General features: G+C 54.9%; 1 protein-coding gene across 3 annotated transcripts in view; it reads right to left on the bottom strand.

The window, feature by feature from the left end:
- PRKCD (protein kinase C delta) overlaps positions 1–9,251 on the bottom strand; it is a 28,790-nt gene extending 19,539 nt beyond the window's left edge. Inside the window, exons 1-2 of one of the 3 annotated variants that reach the window (XM_016156390.2) lie at positions 9,027–9,251; positions 5,523–5,639 (exon numbers count right to left, since the gene is read on the bottom strand). The gene's annotated coding sequence lies outside the window, so the exon portion shown is untranslated. Of the gene's footprint in view, positions 1–5,522; positions 5,640–8,060; positions 8,079–8,837; positions 8,934–9,026 lie in introns of those variants that run through there. The other 2 variants (XM_016156392.2, XM_016156393.2) reach the window with 2 other exon arrangements.
- Positions 9,252–16,361: the final 7,110 nt, after the last annotated feature.

Raw genomic sequence — 16,361 nt, forward strand, 5'->3', positions numbered from 1 at the left:
CTGCCCACCTGACTGAGGGGAAGTCAGCGGAGGCTGAGGATGAGATGGGGAGTCACGGGTGGTAGTCACAGGCCTCATGCACAGAAGGGGAGGGCTCGCACGTACACAGGTAAGACAGCCATGCCTAGCACCGCACACATGACCTCCATCGAGCTCCAGACTCACTAGGCAGAAACTCACAGAGAGATGAAGCAATTCACCCAAAGCCACAAAGCCCCCAGCAAAAGCAGAGAGGGATCCTCTGGTTCTAGCCCCAGAACTGCCTTTCTGGCCTCCAACTGGGCAAAGGCATATGCATGTGGTTGGGGTGGGAAAGCTTCCCCACCAGCCCCCACAGAGATGGGCCCCAAGTTCACTCCTCAGCCATTCTCTCTGTGCACCCACAGAAGCCTCCTACTAGAGTCCTCATCTTTGTGTTTGGCCACCTAAGGCTTTTGCCATCCATTCCTATAAGGAGAGAAGGCCCAGATGATCCCTCTCCACTTTAGGATCAGGAGAAAACTGGAGAGGCATGACTGTGGTACGCCATCCCACAGCAGGCAGTGAACAGAGGAACTGGAGAGTGGGGGTCTGGGTGTGGGCTGGACAAGCTAGTTCAGATCTGGTCTTCCCTGGGTGCCCTGAGAGCTTGGCCAAGGTACTCCGGCATCGTCTGTAAAAGGGACTGATCTTGTCCTGCCTTAGAAGTTGTGCTGAATGCAGCTCCTGACACTGAGGCAGCTGTCACCATCATCTTTATCACTACTGCCATCCTCACATCTGGCCCTCTCCCCTCACATCCCAATGCCCCTCACATCCCAATGCCCATATCCAGCTATCCTTGGTAATTATAGGGGACTCCTTGGATCAGTGGCTAAAGAGGTTCTCTCAAGCCACTCAGCCCTGCAGTGCCCTGCTCTGGTCTACTGCTCTGGGAAGAGACCAGGCTAGGCAAAGATAGCATGAGTTCACTGGTAGACCCCAGGCCAGCTGTTGTCCCTTCCATGGCCTCAGTTTCTCAGTCTTAACAATGTACACCTCTAAGTTTTCTCCATCCCTGACACTAGAAGATGCTGCAGTCCTCCTCCTATCTCCCCACACCTCCACCAGCCCCCAGCACTCACAGCCCACACCAAGTAGACATCTAATCCAGTCTTGAGCCTTGGCAACTGGCTGTTCCACTGCACCTGTTTACCCAACACAGCCACAGACATGATCCAAAGCTTCCGGAGCTGTTGTGAAAACAGTAGCTCAGCCACCACAATCCTGCCCTCCTGGGCACCTTGGCAGGGACCTTCGAGGGAAAGCCATTCTGGGCCTGTTCCCAGGGCCTCTCAAACTTCCCCAACAAAGGCCCCATGAACCCTCTCCTCCTCAATCTGTGCTATATGTGCTACTTCTCGACTCTCAAGTCCCCACTTTCAGCCTAGACCATCCTGAACCCACCTATCTTCCTGACCTCACCCCTCTCTAGAGGTGCTCAAACATGTCCAAAACAGACCTACTCATGTTCCTCCACACGAGTGCTTGCCCAGTTGTTCAGGTGGACACCTGGGGGTCATTTTCCTCCTCTCCCTTCCTCCCTACACAGCAACAGTATCCTCCACCTCTGCAGTCTCTGCTGAAGTCCTCTTTTCTCTCCGCCATTTGCCCCCATCCTGGCACCATCTCCCCCAGGAAATTTACCTACCTGCTCACTGCTCTCCGTCCTCTGCTCTGGCCCCTACAGTCCCTCTGCCGCAGAGACTACGTGGGTCTTTTAAGACAGTAAAGCAGATCTCATCGCCCCTTGCCCAAGCCCCAGCATTTCTTGTTTCCCTTCTGATAAGCTCAGTATCCTTTCCCTGATCAGCCCTCCTACCCCCAACTGGCCCACATTACCTCCCTGACCTCCTCAGCCACTGCCCTCCATCATTCCTCTCTGTCCCAGCCACAGTGACCCTTTTCAGTTCTCTGAACAGCCAAGTCCCACCCGACTTAGGAGCCTCTGGGCGTGCTCTTCTGTCTTCCATTCCCCTTCCCCAAAATACACTGGTTCCTTCTCATCATTTAAGTCTCAGGTGGACACTCCCTGATCTGCCCACTTCACAGATGAGTCAACTGAGGCTCAAAGCAGTCAGTCCCCTCCTCAAAAGTACACAGCCAGTAAATATCCAGTGAAAATTTGAACCCGGGTCTGTCTGATGCCTGCAGAGATCTTGCTCCTAAACCTTCAGGATGCCCTCACTCACATTCTCAGCCCAGGCCCTGCCCATCTCCAGTCTTCCAGCCTCCTGGCCCCTGCCAACTAACCCCACCATCATTATCACTCCAACACTCAAAGGCCCCAATCTCTTAGCCCCAGACAGCAAAGGCCAAAACTCAGCCCAGCCCTCACTGGTCTGACCTTCTGCATGTCCCTGGGACAGGCAGTTCCCTGCCATCAGCTGCCATTTGTCAAGGATGCGTGTGTAGGGGGGCATTTCTAGCTTCCCCCACTCCTCTAGCCTCCATGAGCCCGATGTCCACCCCCATTCCCAGTCAAAGGATGACTCCAGGGGTCTGAAGGCTGGCAGGAGGGCTCTACCCACCTCCTCACCACCAGCCTCAGCTTCTCCAAGCCTAGTGTCCTGCAGGGAGCCAGAGCAGGAAAGGAGGCTCGGGGGAGGCCTGGGAGGGCAGCAGGCTGCTGCGGACTGCCTTTCCTTTCTATTTGTCATGAGATCTATTTTTCTCCCTTTGTAAGGGAGTGAGGGGGAGAAGGGCAGGAGGGGGCTGGGCCACTCAGTAGGCACAGCTGCTCCACCCTAGAGCTCTTCTCTCAGAGGACATGGAACCTATTGAACTAATGAAACCCTCCCCACCCTGCAGCATTGCTTCTGGAGGCAGAATCAAGGGGGGATGAGGGAGCCAGAGACTTGGTTTCTCAGCCAGGCTCTGCAGCCACCTGGCCCTGTGACACTGGGCCAGTGCCCAGGCCATCAGACATAATAACTCCATCATCAGTACTACTTGCTGTTTTTTAAACAGTTACCATGAACTGGGTGCTAATTCTTTACATAACTATAGTTTCTACTCCTTAAACATTGACAATGTGCCAGGCATGGTGCTAGCTACTTTGACAACATTATCTGTTCTTTCTGGCACAACTCCATAAGGGTGGATGCTATCATTGTCTTATTTGTCAGAGGGGGAAATAGAGGCATTGGCGTCAAAGCCACTTGCCTAGGTTCATTCATACAGCGCCTTGGAGCTGCCTCATCCCAGAGATGCAGCCCACTCACACACAAGGGGGCCACTCACACACAAGAGGGCCATGCCTGCTGGAGCTAAGGCTCTGCTCTAAGCCTCAGCTTACAGGCTTGGAGTAAGGGAAGAGCTGGGGTTTGTGGGGACTGCAGGGGCTTCATGGCCTCAGTCCTCCATGCCTTCACCTGAGCCTCCATCAAAGCCTGGCCAGCCAAGGTGGTAGAAAGCCTGGCCAGCCAAGGTGGTAGAAAGCCTGGCCAGCCAAGGTGGTAGAAAGCCTGGCCAATCGGCCTAATCCACTGGCCAGACACTGCTCCTCTTACAGGCAAGGCTAGGGCGGGGCAAGCCACAGACAGAGGGCTGGTCAGTCCCATTCTGAAACCACTTCCTGGGCAGCCCAGAGGAAGTGAACCTCCGGAAACACCGCAGATAGACAGGCCTCTCCCCGAAGCCTAGGCCTTGGAAAGTGCACAGACTGCCCCAGAAGAAGTACACTTTCTGCCTTCCAGTCCTCAGAGCCCAGCAACTCCACTTCCACCAGAGTAGACAATGAGAGGGGACTGAAGAGCTGATAGGACCCCCATTGGCCTGTTAGCACCTTGGCCCTATGACCACAAGCAGCCCACTTCCTCCTCTGTGGCAGCAGCCACAAACAGGTGCAGCACAGCTGACATGGCCCCTCCCCCACGCGCATATGCCCCCATCTCAATGCCAAGCCCTGGTCAGCCTGGGGGCCTGGGCCAGGTGGCAGGATAGCTGGTGAATGTCTAGGCAGAGCCCACCTCTCAGTGCGGCCCAGCCCCATGGAGCATCTGTGGTCACAGCCACACCTCAAACCTCACTCTCAGTGCCAGACACAGGCTGGGCTATGACCCTGACCAAGGACATCCCCTTCCTGACCCAGAATGGGCACAGTGTGGTGTGTGTGGGCAGGCATCTGAATGAAAGGATGACTGGGTGAGTGTCTGTGCACGTTTGAGCGTGTTTGTGGGTGAGTGCATGTGAACACCTGTGTCTGTGTGTGCATGTGTGTGTTGTAGGCACTCGTAGGTCTGTGGCCATAGGTGCCAAGTGCAGCCTCAGTTTCTGCACCCCTTTGTAAGCATATATATGTATATGCCAGCTAGATAGGTGATGTTTGAGAGTTGAAAGGGGGCTAGCTCCAAGGCTAATTAACTGAACTGCTTAAGAACTGAGGCTCAGTGCTGGGAGGGAATGAGCCCCTGACCTCAGGTGGCAGAGGCCCCAGTTAGCTAAGGGCAAATCACCTCCTCCCCACCAGATCTGCAGGTAGGTTGAATAAACAGAAGACCTAGTGGAGACTCTGCTTCTGTTCAGCTTCACTCCAACCCCAGGAGTGAGGGCTCTGCCCTCTTGTACCCCTCTGCCCAGTTAGGCCCATCTGTCTATTCACCCCCAAGACCTGTAGGTGCTTGATAGGCAGTAAGGGCTAGGAGCGAGGGATTTATCAGGCAGGACTCCTGGAGAAAAGATCACCTTTGCCACCTGTCCCCACTGTCACTTTCTAGGTTCCAGGTACCCACAGCATCCTCCCCCAATGCCTCCCAGAATCCTGCTGACTGGGCTCTGGACATGCAATGGGTAACTCACTGAGCTCTCTTCATTGCAATGGGAGCTGAAGGAGGCAAGGCTGGTCCCAAAGGAGGGAATTTCTAGCTTTATGAGGGGCCTCAGAGACTGCAGCCTTCCCCAACATTCCTCAGTGACAGCCCAGCTCACCCTGAATCTGGGGGTTGGTGAGGAGGATTTAGAGTCCCTCCTCTGTCCCCAGAGAGGCTGGGGAAATAAGGGAACAGGGATGTCGAAGAGAACTCAGTCATGCTAGGAGCTAGACTTCATTCCATTCCTAGCTTGGTGTCCAACCCGCTATAGAGCCCAGGGCAAACTTCAGTTTCTCTGTGTGATGATAGGGATAGCCTGCCTGAGGCAGAAATAAAGAACCAATGAAATGCTTATACATCCACCCTCAGCCCTTAGCTCACACACCACCTTCTCTATAACTGACCAGCAAAGTGTCACTACTCCTCGCCCCAAATCACTATTGGGCATCAGGCCTCTAGGCTCCAAAGCCAAAGGCTTTCCTGGGCCAGAAGCCAGTTCTAGGCCAGGAGCACTCACATGCAGGGCAAACTGCTGCCCACTCTGGGCACCCAGGCCCCACACCCAGACCAAGGACTCTAGTATTCCACCCCCTACTGCCACTCTAGTATTCCATCCCAGGGTAGAAGGGGACCAACCCAAAGCGGAAGTCCACGCTGTGCACTGTCCATCTGTTTAAGAGGACCTAGTCTTACCTGGGGTTTCTGGCTCCCCCTTGTCCTTAGTCCTGGCTCCTGCTGCCACCACCACCACACAACAACCACCAGGAGAAGTAGGTCGGCACCCCTCACCTGGGTCAGTTCCCACCAGACCTGGAGGAACAAGAAAAAACAGCTGAGCTGGGAGGCATCACCAGACAGGCTCTCCTCATCATTCAGCCCCAGCATGACCAATACAGGCCTGGCTAAGCCTAATTTGACTCTGATACTTGAGACCTCTTTGAACTTGACTTTCTCCTCTATGAAATGGGGTGTTGGGCCCAACTTTTCCAGGGCATAGGCTATATATCCACTCCATACTAGGGTTTGGAACACTGTTTCAGCCCTCAGAGCCTTTCCAGGCTACAGACACAGCAAGAAGGCTGTTCCTAATCCTCTTTCTGCAAGAGGTTGCCCTGTGGGCTTGAGAAACCTAAGGTACAGTCAAGTACCATCGCCTTGTGGCCTAGGGCAATCCCTCTGAGATTCACTTTGTCTCATCCTTAAAATGGGGAAAATACATTTCCTCAGGTAGTTCCAAGGCTCCAATAATGTGGCATGCTGGCTCCTTTGCAAGACTCACATTAGGAGTGCCAAATGAATAGTAACTTTTTTGTTCCTTATTTTACACTTTCTAGTCGAGGTGATTTTCACATTACTGTTGTACCCATTACATAACTGAAAAAACTGAGGCCAAGAGAGATTTTGGGAGGAATGACAAAGGCAGCAATGTGAAAAGTCTGAGTTCTTTTTCTGCATGCCTGGCCTCCACCAAAGGTTCCCATCCCCAGATGTGAGCCCTTCCTCTAGCTGAATACCCCCACATCACCATTCCCCAGAAGCAGAGGCATCCTTAGGCTTTATCTTTTTGTCTATATTTTATTTCTAATTTTAATTTAAACTCCAATTAGCTGTGCCAGCTAAACGGTGTCAGTGCCCTGCAGTCACAGCTCCAAATCACCTCCCACCACTCTCTCCTCCATCACTGCTGCTGAGACTGGGAGGGGGGTGTCATGTGGGATGAACAGGGCTGGATGCTGGTGGGGTTTCTGTCAGCCCTATTCCCTCCCACAGAGCAGTCTGGTCAAGAGGATGAGAGGGGGGCAACAGACAGATCTCTGGCAGGAAACTGGTTTGGGGGACTATCTGGGCTTTTACTGGCCCCAACTCCCAGGAGAATGGGGACCATATATAGTGCGGGGAGGTGAGTGATCACAAAATAAGACTTAGCATGTACTGAGCTCTCACTATAGGCCAAAGCTGTGCTAAATGATCTCTGACACAGGACCTCTAGTCCTTACAACTTCTCCATTCTGCAGATAAGGAAACAGTCTTACAGAGGCCTAGCTTTGGCCCCTTGCTTTTAACTGGCACAGTAATTTTTGAGCCCAAATCTTTCCTGGGTCCAGAGCCCAAGGTCTTGATCACAATACCACAAACTCCAAGACTTGTCCTCTGATGTCTTGGGGGCGTAGAGGAAGGTGAGAGATGGAGAACTCCATCTTCTCCCCAGGAGCCAGGGCTGGACTTGAGCATGCTGTGTGCACACCCAACCCCGCACAGCCTCCCACATGCTCACCCACACACTGGGGCTTTCACCTTACCTACCAGCACTGTGAACCCTGGGTGCAGGCACCACACACCTTGTTTCATTCCCTCCTGCTCCTGATACCCACGCCCAAGCACTCTTGGTACCATACAATCAGTACTGCCAGAACACACATACTCACAGTTTCATACAGTCAGACTGTGAGTCTCCCACCAGTCATAGGCCCATACCACCAGACTCACCCCTAGTCTCAGTCCTATCACACAGCAGATCCCTTATACCACCCTACAGCTAGGTACAGCTGTCCAAACACCTCCACATCACACTACATATCTCTCTCTGTGTGTCTGTCTGTGTGTGTGTGTGTGTCTCTCTCTCTCTCTCTCTCTTTCTCTCACACACACACACACACACACACACACACACACACACACACCACTTCTGCCCTCTGCTGGCCTGTCCACCACACCCTAACTCAAGTCCACATAAGGAACAAGGAAACCCAAGGGACCAGTCCCCTCCCTTGGTGACCAGGTCGGCCTGATGACAGTGGCAGAGGGAGAGGAAGAACAACATGTGAGTGCACACACATACACACTAATAAAGATACACTCACATATGAGCCTGGTGGGCTGGCATACTAACATCATGGGCTCCCACAATTAACAGCTTGAATGTACTCATGGCCAGTGGGTCACCATGACACACCCAGTATACAACATAGGATCCTCTAGACACACATGGATGCACTCACATGGGCACACAAAGACACACACACACTCCAACACATAGAGGGGAGTGTGATGATAAAGAACACACCAAGACATAGCACATACATAGTTGCAAAGGGCGCGCAGAGCCTCAGAACACCCAGACAGACATACCCACATGCACACTGGCAAATCATACATGAGAAAAAAGAATCACAGGGGCAAGTTCCAGACACAGTGACAAACAACACCCAAGCGGACATAGACACAACATACCTACACGCCCCGATACAAGCGACTCATCTCAAGGAGAGGATCCACACATACAGGGCAGCGGCCAGCAAAGGAAGGGACAACCCTCCATTTACCGCAATCCTTATAATCAGATTTAAGTGGGGGACTCAGTGGGGAAGTTAGGAAAGTCCGGCAGTTCTGACGGTGCCCACCTCTTGCCTCTTCGCCCCGGCTCTCCTCCACCGCCTCCCCTCACATGGCTGGGACCCCACCCGCGTGGCGTCTGGATTGGGAGGGGCCTGGGGCAGAAAGGTCCCTGAAGGGTAGGGGGCTCAGAGGAACATAAGGGCGGGGCGGGAAGGGGGCGGACACTGGAGCCACGCCCAGCCCGGAGACAGATGGAGAAAGAGAGAGATCAAGAGACACTGAGACTGAAAGGAGATAGAGCGAGAAAGAGGCGCCGCACGGGCCGGGCAGGGACCCAGGGGCGGGAGGCGAGGCCCGGCAGACGGCCTGGCCTGGGCCCCGCGGTAGAAAAGGAAAGGCGGCGGGACAGGCTGGGGGCGGCGAGCGTGGGCCGGGGGCGCGACTCAGGGAGGACAGGATCTAGGGATCAGCGGGGCGTGGGGCGATGGGGTACGAGGAGGGTGGACAGAGAGGGACTAGAGAGAGATAGACAGGGAAACACAGAAGTGGGGACAGATGGACGGACAGAAGGCCCCAGAGACTCGGGAGGGACGGGAGGACGCTTGGAGGAGCTGGGGACACAGGCGGGTAGAGGGGCCGGGAGCAGACGCACAAGAGGGCCTTGGCTCCTACCGCTGAACGGAGGGGCAGACAGACTGGGGGACCGAGGCACCGGCAGGTCTTGGCGCACGGCGGGACCTTCGCTGGCGGCAGCTCGGTTTCTCAGTTTCGAAAACGGGAACCGGAGCGGGAAGGGGGGAAGGGAGGAGCAGCGCGCCCTTGAGGTAGCCCAGATCCCACGTCCGGGCCCGCCTCACTCACCTCTAGGCGCAGGGCCAGGAGCCAGGGGTCGCGGCGGCTGGGGTCCAGCTCCCAGCGCCGGTCCTAAGTGTGCGCACAAAGAGGGGTCTGAGGCGGGGGGCGACCAGGACGCGCCTGGCAGCCGGTGAAGTACCGTCCAGGCCTCGGCGCAGCGGGTGGGTGCCGGGGGTCGCGGGAGAGATCCAAGGGACACAGCCTCCCGCTCCCGCGCCGCAGCACACGGAAGTGCAAGGGGGCGGGGCGGCGCGACCTCACCCAGGTGCCGGCCCCGACCCCGCCCCCGACTTGGCCCGCCCCTCGAAGGCTCCGCCTCCGCCCGCCGGGAGCGGAGGGTCCAGCGTCTCCGCCTCTCTGTGCTGGTCACTAAATTGTCTGGACCTCCCCCCTTTCTCCGCACACCTCGCCTCTGCCTCCATCGGCACGCGCACCAGCCCTTAGAAGGGGCCCCATTTACAGAGAACACTGAGGCCAGAGGGCTGGGGGGCGCTACCCCCACCCCCACGCACCCAGGCCAGGAGGCGCCAGAGGGGGTTCCCCAGATCCCGGCGCCCACGCCCGGGACTCCCCACTGGCCAGCTGGCCTGCCTCAACCAGCCTCTCTTTTTCTCTTCCTGTTGGCTCTCCCGAGTGCGGACGCTGCTGGGCTCGGTGCCTGCCGCCAGGCAGGCTGGTCTCGGCCCTGCCCCTAAAGGAGCTGAGAAGACTCCAGGGCGGGAGGCTCTAGTTGTTCTGCTGCTGCTTGTCAGGCGCTTCTGAGAGCAGTCCGTACCCCGATCCCCAAGTCGTCCGCTCTCCTAGCCCTGCTTTCCAGAGCTCTCCCTCACTCTTGGTAAACGCCTAAACTTCCTTTCCAGACTTGAAACTTGACTGTCAGGCATAACTCATTCATTCATTCATTCATTCATTCATTCATTCATTCATTCAGAGTATTCCCTGGGCTGAAGTCTGGGGACCGAGTGGGGCCCATGGAGTCCATTCCCCTGCCCCCAAAATTCAGAAAGCCAAGCCATTGGCTCTATACTCCAAAGAATTGTCACTTTCTAGAGGCAAAGAAGAGACTTCCAGATTCCAGGCCTCCTGGAGGACCCCCTGGAGGGAGTGAAGAGAGTCCAGACAGCTCTACCCAACCAAAGTCTAAGGGATGAAAATGGGGGGCAATCCTGAGGAGCATTGAGCTGACTTTGGGCTTCTCAAGGAGCAGGTGGTGGCAGATGTTACAGCGGAATGGGCTCCTGGTGGGATGAATGGGGCAGAGGGGCAGGAGAAGGGAAGAGCTGGATGGGAGCAGAAGGGCTGTCACTTTGTTCGGGTGGCAGGATCCTGGGTTGGGTAAGATGGGTAGGTTACAGGGCTTTGTGAGTAGGGGTTGGGTATGTCTAATGTGACTCCCAGGGATGGGGAACAGAGCAGAGATGTGGATCCAAAATTCTGTTTTCAGTATTGGGGCAGGGGGAGGGGGTAGTGTCTAGACTGCAAAAAGAAAAACTGCAATGACTCTTCTCGCTGCACAGAGGGAAGGAGGACCTAGATTGAAAAGTTTAATGTCCAGGTTCCCAGCCCCAATACCTGTGCCCTACCCCATTGGGATAGGCTCTTTCCACCAAGCTGGACCACACTGGACAATCATTTGGGAAACAGGCCTTATGCCTTACTCCTTACAACCAGACCTTTGAACATGCCATTACCTGGGCCAGGATGCCATTTCCCAGCCACCCCCATATCTCTACCTGTCTGGGTTGTGTTCACTTTAATGGCACTCTTCTCTAAGTCCAGCTGTGAATCCATGGAAATTCCCTAAGCTAAGGGACTGGATTCTGTATGTATTCACTAGTGTGTTTTATGTCCCAATCCCCTTCCCCCCAACGCACACACCCCATGATTTCCTTGGGGTGGGGGCGGAGGGAAGAGTGAGCAAGGTGAGTTTCAGGTGACCTTTGCCCACCTGAGATCAAGTTTTTTTCCTGGCTCCTTCCTCCAGGTCCACAGTGGCCAATCCAGCCTCTCCCACAATATCAATAGGCTGACCCAGTGCCAGGCACCACTGGAGGAAGGGCTGACCCATGGGGAACTCCAGGTTCAGCCACCAGACCTTTGCTTCCACATATAGGTTCACCTTGGAAAATGGAAAATAAAAATAATGGCTATCACTGACAGAGCTTCCCCAATACCAGGCCCTGCGCAGGTACTAAATGCGTGTGATCTGTTTGCCCCTCAAGACTCCTTAAGATGAGAGCCACTATTAATGCCACTTTTCGTGATGGGTAAACTGAGTCTCAAAGAAAGGTAAAGCCGCTTGGTGAAAGGTACACACAGCTAGTAAATGGCAAAGGCAAGATTCAAACTGAGGTCTGCCTGGCTCCAAAGCCCATGTTTTACTCCAGAAGTTCTCAACCCCAGCACTGCTGACCTTTGGGCCAGATAATTCTGTGTGTTGTCCCTAACTGTTCTGTGCATTGTAGCATCCCTGGCCTCCACCCTCTAGATGCCAATAGCATTCCCTTCCCCCAAGTCGTGACAGATAAAAATGTCTCCAGACCCTGCCAAATGTTCTGAAGGCCCAAAATCATCCCTTGTTGAGAACTACCGCTTTAAAGTGGGGCTGGTGTTACAGGAGCAAGGATTTACGTTAAACACTAGGAAGCGTTTTCCTGGCCCTCACAATTATGCAGGCAATACTGTGGTGAAGGCAGAGGAGGCACGCTGATGGACTTCTCTCCAGAGATAGCCCCTGGGACCAGAGGCCCCAGGGAGTCCATGCCAAGCTCAGCTGCAGCCACTCTGCATGGTGGAACTGCTCCTGGGTGCCATACTGGGTAGGGCAGTGCAGAGTCCAGAGGAGTTTGCCTCTGTTCCCCTACCTGGATCCAACCTTAGAAGGGATTGCTGAGGCCTGGGGACAAGGCTATGCCACATGCTAATTGTATGACCCTGAACATGTGACCACACCTCTCTGATCCTGAATCCTCACATGTTAAAGAGGCTGATAACAGACCCACCATGTCAGAGGTTGAGTAAGGGTTAGCTGAGATGTGTAAAGCCTCAACAAAGGTGGATAACTGGTGAGGGCTCAGCTCACATTGGCCAGGGCTGTCAGCTTTGGAAGAGCCCTTAATAGCCTCTTGTTATATGGACATAAATCTCCAAACAGGGCTGGGACCATAGCAGCCACCCAGAAATGGTACTTACCCTTTCTCCTCCTCCAGGTCTGCAGCAGAGGAAACGGGCCCATCAGGTTCATCACTGGACAGTGTTCAGATTCCTATCCCCAGCATCTGCCCAGGGCTGTTCCTCTGAGGGCTCCCTGGAGGATTTGTCCAGAGAAGGGCCAACCTGACCCTTGTAACCCCTACCCCATCCAGAGGCCATGAACCTGGGGGTGTCCAGACCTCTCCACAGGAAGTCCAGAACTCAGCCAAGCAACCTGGAAAAGGCCTGGACCTCCCTCTGTTCCTGAGGCCCATTCAGCTCTAGGCAGGATTGGGTCCCCCACTTGATCCCTGTGAAGAGTTAGTCCTTGTCCTGGCCTCTCTGCCTCTCACCCTCTTTCCATTTGTCCTTCTCTGTATCACCATCCCTGTCTTTGAAGCTTTGGCTACCACCACCATCCCCATCACATCCAGAGCACTGGCCTGGCCAAGGTACAGTGTGTCCATGTTTCTGAAAGAGACCTAGACCAGCAGGAATAGTGTGCCTGGGAAACTGCTGGGGATGGCAGAGCCTTGGAGGGACAGAGCAAGTGAAAAGGGCACTTGAGACAGGATCCAACCTGCAGCCATGCCTCAGGCCAGCAAGATGGTCATGAGCAGGAATCTCAGCCTTGGGCATTGGGTAGGGGGTAAATAAAGGCAGTGGCCTTGGGGGTCAGTGCCACATGGTAGGGAAGTGCCAGGGGTTTGCAGGATCCAGGTTCACATCCTGGCTCTGCCCTGACCTGTGACTTAACTGTGCCTCAGCTTCCTCGTGGGTTGTTGAGAGGATAAAAGAGATCAAGCTCATGCAGTACTGGGTGCAAGGCTCAATCTACTTTGGAGTTCATTGCAAAGCAAAGAGTTGGTGAGGCCTGGCTAATTGCCCCCAAGTTCTGTCCTCGGTACATTTGTGTTTGGGTGAAACTTGAGAAATACTTGGGGTAGAGAAGTGTGTGTGGGGAGGGGGGGCAGGGTGATTTCCTGGAGTGCAGGGCACAGGGCTTTCCTGGGGCTCTCACATGGGGTATGCAGCTCCCCTGGACTGCCCCAGTCCTACACTGACCTCCGCACAGCCCCTGCCCATCTGAGTCCCCTAGTCTCGCTCCCGCTCCCTTACCATCGTGTGCCAAAAAGGGTGTTGGGGGAGGGGCAGTTTGGGCATTGGTGTTGTCGGGGGCAGTCACTGAGCAACAGCCATGCCGTAGCACACATATCTAAAGGAGTTCCCACGAAACATTACCCCCTCTGCTCTGATCTGCCAGGTCTCACACTAGGTCTGACACCTGGGACCAAGGGGCTCAGTCACACACAGGGCGGGGAGGGCCGCGGTCCTCACAAGCCTGCTCTTTGTCTCGCCTTCGCAAGCTCAGTCTTCCTCCAGAGAGTGCAGCTCACAGAACCCAGATCGGTCCGTGGGAAACGGTGGAGGCGGGGCGGAGGGGCCGGGGATTATTAGGACTGAGCTGAGGGTGGACCCTAGAGGTAGGGAGGACGGAGAAGAACTGCCAGCACACCAGCGACCACTGTAGCGCGTACGCACGCCCATCTGCCCTCCGCCAGTCCCCGCGCTCGGATACTGGCAGGCCCGCGGCCCCGCCCCGCGCCGCCCGGCGGCACCTTCTTGGCCAGGAGCGGAGGCCCCGCCCAGCGGCGTGACCGAGGCCGGGCTATAAAAGACACAGCTCTATTCACGGGCCGGGCAGCCACCTGGAGGCTGGCCCGGCTCCGGCACCTGGACTGGGGCGCCAGGGGACGCCTTCTCTTCGCCCTTTCTCCCTGCGGGCTCTATTCAAGAAAGTCAGGGAGACTTGAGCACACCCGTGTTTCATGGATGGCACAACCGAGGTTCTGGGCGTGACTATCGTCCAAAGCACCGCAGACTGTTGCCTAGCTGGGAATCTCTGAGAAAACTGTGTGGACAGGTGGCTGGATGAGGGATGAGAGATGAGGAGGGAGAGGCACAGAAACCTAGAAAAGTGGTGACACGCATTGGCTGTTCTGAGGAAAAACAGAGCAAATAAGGAACATAAAGACAAGTTTACAGAGGAAAGTAGAAATCTTTACAGATGTTGCAGATGATTTCATCTCCCCAGAGAGACCTCTCCACACTCTCAATGAATCTTAGAAATTGTTCTGTTGGAGGACACAATGAGGGTATGCTTTCTGAAAGAGGTGCCGTGGGATGTCAGAGCAGTCTAGGGCTCAGAACCTCTTTTTTTGCCCTGGGACCAGAATGGGGGGGGGGGGACCCTAGGCTCCTGATCCAGACTTCGCCCAAGGTTTGCCAACAACTCTTGGCAGGGCTATGAGCAAGGGCAGGTTGCTGTGCCCAGAGAGAAGTGGTTGGGCCAGTTGGACCAGCAGAGCCTGAGTAAGGTGTCTGCATAGCCAGCACCCTTCATCCCAGGTCCTCCAAGGGTATGAGAGGCTCTTGGGCACCAGGACACCCCTGCCGATCCACCTTCCTTCTCCCCTACACTCTGCTCATTAATACCCCTGCCTCTGCTCAGGCTGAGCTTTGCTCCTCCACTGCCTTTCCATCAACCTTTTAGCTATTTAACAAGGCTCCATGACAAAGGTCCTTCAGGGAGCCTTCCAGATCCCTGCTCCTAGCCAAGAGGGTCCTCTACATTCTATGAGCCCTCCCCTCAACTCAACCCCACCACTATTCACATGGTCCAGTGCCTCTCCTGAGGCATCGACCACATGGTACGGAGGCTCCAGAGTGAGAAGAACTAGCAGGCAGCCTCTATGTGAACTGACTGTGTGACATTGAGCAAGTGCCAGTCCTCTGGGAGCTTCAGTTTCCTCATCTGTAAAATCCCTATCCCTTCGGGCTACTGTGAGGATGACTTGAAATATTGGGTGCAGTGGGCCCAGCCCTGTATCCAGCGCTAGAAACAGGTAGCTGGGCTGTTCACGTCCGTCTCCCTTAGACTGTAAGCTCCTTTGGCAGAAGCACGCCTACTTCCCAATGCCCAGCAGCTTCGGTGGGCAGAGGCAGAGGTTTGGCAAGGAATGAGCCTTCAAAGGGAGCCAAGTCTTACACTCAGGCTACTGCCCACCCTACCACCTTCACACACCTGGGCACTGCCTCTGCCTACAGGCTTCTGTGGGCAGAGGCTGTGGCCAAGATGGTCACAGCAGCTAGGCAGGCAGCCAAGCTTCTGGGCAGGTCTGGGCAGCGGAATGGTGAGCCCTAGGGACCAGAAAAACAGCCAGTTCCTGAGCTTGCCCCTTAGGGCCTGTGAGCAACAGCAGTCATCCCAAGGTAGTGAAAGGTGGTAAGGAAAAAGGCTGGAATTTCTGGATAGGGGGTAGTATTTGGGTCAAGGACTGGGGCACACAATCTAAGCCTTTGGTAGGCTACATGTGGGACCCTTTACACCTAGGCCATTAGGGTGAGGACTCAGGCCAGCTAAATCCAGCTGCACCAGGCTTCCCCAGGGCGGGCACTCACACTGAGGCCTCAGCTTTAGGTACAAGGCCCAGGATCACAGTAGCTGCCAGGTATGGGGAAATTTGGGACCCCACTTGGGGGCCTTGCAAAAAAAATGAACTAGACTTTCAACTTGGCCTCAGGTTTCACAACTTGGAAGCTTGGGAAGTTCATGCGACATCTGCTCTAGCTCCATCATGTTGCAGCTTAATCATGCTCTTCTGTCCCTTGGGGTATGTAGCTCCCTGTTTATGGGCCACTCCTAGCCTTGGGGGCATCTCTTTGGAAGGAAAGCTAGAAGGTTGAAGAGGGAAATTAGGGGAGATATGAGTGGGTTTGAATGCTGAGCTTTAGGGGCTACAGTAGGATCATTCTGTGGAAACTGACTTTGGGTACTTGTGTGTGCACCTAAATGTCAGCTGGTATATATGCGTGTGTGTGTGTGTGGGAGGGGGGAAGTGGTGGGAGAGTGGTAGAAGTGCCCAGTCTTCCCTTCTGTTCCTCAAGCTCCCTACTTCCATACCAACTACATGAAGCCACTAGAATCTAGAGGAGAAGGCCCCAAGGAAGCCTCCGCCACAGCCACTGTGGGGTATGCATGACACAGCCAAGGTACAAAGGAAGAAAAATGAACTTTACTTCCCTCAGGCAGAAGCTTTTTTCCAAGAGAAAAGTAGTGGGGAGAAAGAATTCCCAGCCCCAGGGCTA

Source organism: Rousettus aegyptiacus, unplaced genomic scaffold, assembly GCF_014176215.1.
Source record: "Rousettus aegyptiacus isolate mRouAeg1 unplaced genomic scaffold, mRouAeg1.p scaffold_m13_p_4, whole genome shotgun sequence".
NCBI lineage: Eukaryota > Metazoa > Chordata > Mammalia > Chiroptera > Pteropodidae > Rousettus > Rousettus aegyptiacus.